Source organism: Selaginella moellendorffii, unplaced genomic scaffold (assembly GCF_000143415.4).
Source record: "Selaginella moellendorffii unplaced genomic scaffold, v1.0 SELMOscaffold_51, whole genome shotgun sequence".
NCBI lineage: Eukaryota > Viridiplantae > Streptophyta > Lycopodiopsida > Selaginellales > Selaginellaceae > Selaginella > Selaginella moellendorffii.
The window spans coordinates 1,031,400-1,033,013 of record NW_003314312.1 but is presented as its reverse complement, the minus strand read 5'-3'; positions in this window follow the sequence as shown (position 1 = coordinate 1,033,013).

Sequence of the window (1,614 nt, the reverse complement as noted above, 5' to 3'; positions counted from 1 at the left end):
TTTTTCTTTTTCTCTTCCTTTTCATATTTTTGATAAGTCTATTGTTCTAACATTTGTGGATTTTTTAGACAACGATTCCATACCATTGGCAGTTATTGTATTTGATGTTTAGTGTCCACAAGGTGTAGAGCAAGATTACCTTCTCTTGATGAGGTTCGTGAGGTTCAAAAGATTGAGTCATGGATTCGAAGGCTTCACGATAAGTTTTAAAATCTTGCATTATTTATTGATAACTTGCCATTTCGGCATTTACATTTTTAATATCACCTTGAGGATAGTCTTCTTTATTTTATGAGGACGGATTCTAATAATCATTTATAAGTGGTGGTGTCTTTGATTTTTATTATATACTTTCTCCATGCCTACTATGATTGTCTTGTTCTAGGCAGGCATATGGGGCATCGTCATGTGACTAAGAAGTTGCATAAGTGTTTCTAGTAACCAAAGATGCGACGTGATATTATCTGGTATGTGCACAACTGCATTTGGTGCCAAGCTTGTAATACTCCTCCTCATGTTGCAAAAAGATAATTGGAATGAGTTGTAATTTCCCTTCTATTTGATTTAATGGTGTTTGATATTATAGAGCTTTTTTCATGATTGACTATTGATAATGAATATATCATTATTGCTTCTGACTATTTAACTCACTACATGAAAATTAGTGCTCTTGCTAGTGTATCTGCAATTTTTTTTACAATACTTCCTCCTCAATCTAGTAGTGTTCTAACATTCGTGTCTGGAGTGAATTCCCTAAACCCTAAACCCTAAACCCTAAACCATATTTTTAACTAAGGCACTTTACATTTTGATGTCTCAATTGAGGATATGTCACACTTTCAGAAATGGCATGATTGTGCTGCAACTAATCTATAGCAAGGATGAGGTCAAAAGCTTGACTCAACCCCACTTGCAATGATTACAACTCAAGCTTAAAATCACCCACACACATAACTAGGTTTACCTTATTTTGTACATATGCATATGTACGGATGTTGCCATATAGAATGAAAACTAGCTTTGCTACACAGTACAAATGTAAATGACAATGTGTGGCAACAGGCCAAGCAATAGAAGATAAGCTCAAGCTTGTATCAAATAACATAGAGAGAATAATAGAAGACTTTTTATTATAAAAATAAACTTAGAAAATAAACACTAAATTAGTGTCAAGTGAACCTTCATGATACTCCCAAAAGAAAGATAAAGGGGTTACTGACTTATTTGTGTAAGACCCTTCTACTACTTGCACGACTTCTCATTTTGTAAAAGCATCTTCGTGTCCAGAACTTCTACTATAGCAACACCAATAGGACATTGTTAATGCTAAGGTCTCCACTTAAGAAATAGAGGTCACCAATTTGGAAAACACCAAGAACACCGATAAGTGTGACTAACTTCATCACATGCCCAACAATGGACATCATAGCCACAACCACATCCTCGCTTTTGTCCTTGAACTTGGGTAGCAATAATATCAACCTCTATTAAAATAGGACTATCTCCCACAAGAAGTGGAGCTGAAGGACATGTAATGAGAAGTGGAAAATGTATTATCCCATAATGTTATGCCAAGTGAAGAGCATTGTTAAGGGTGGCTGAAGCAAGTGCATA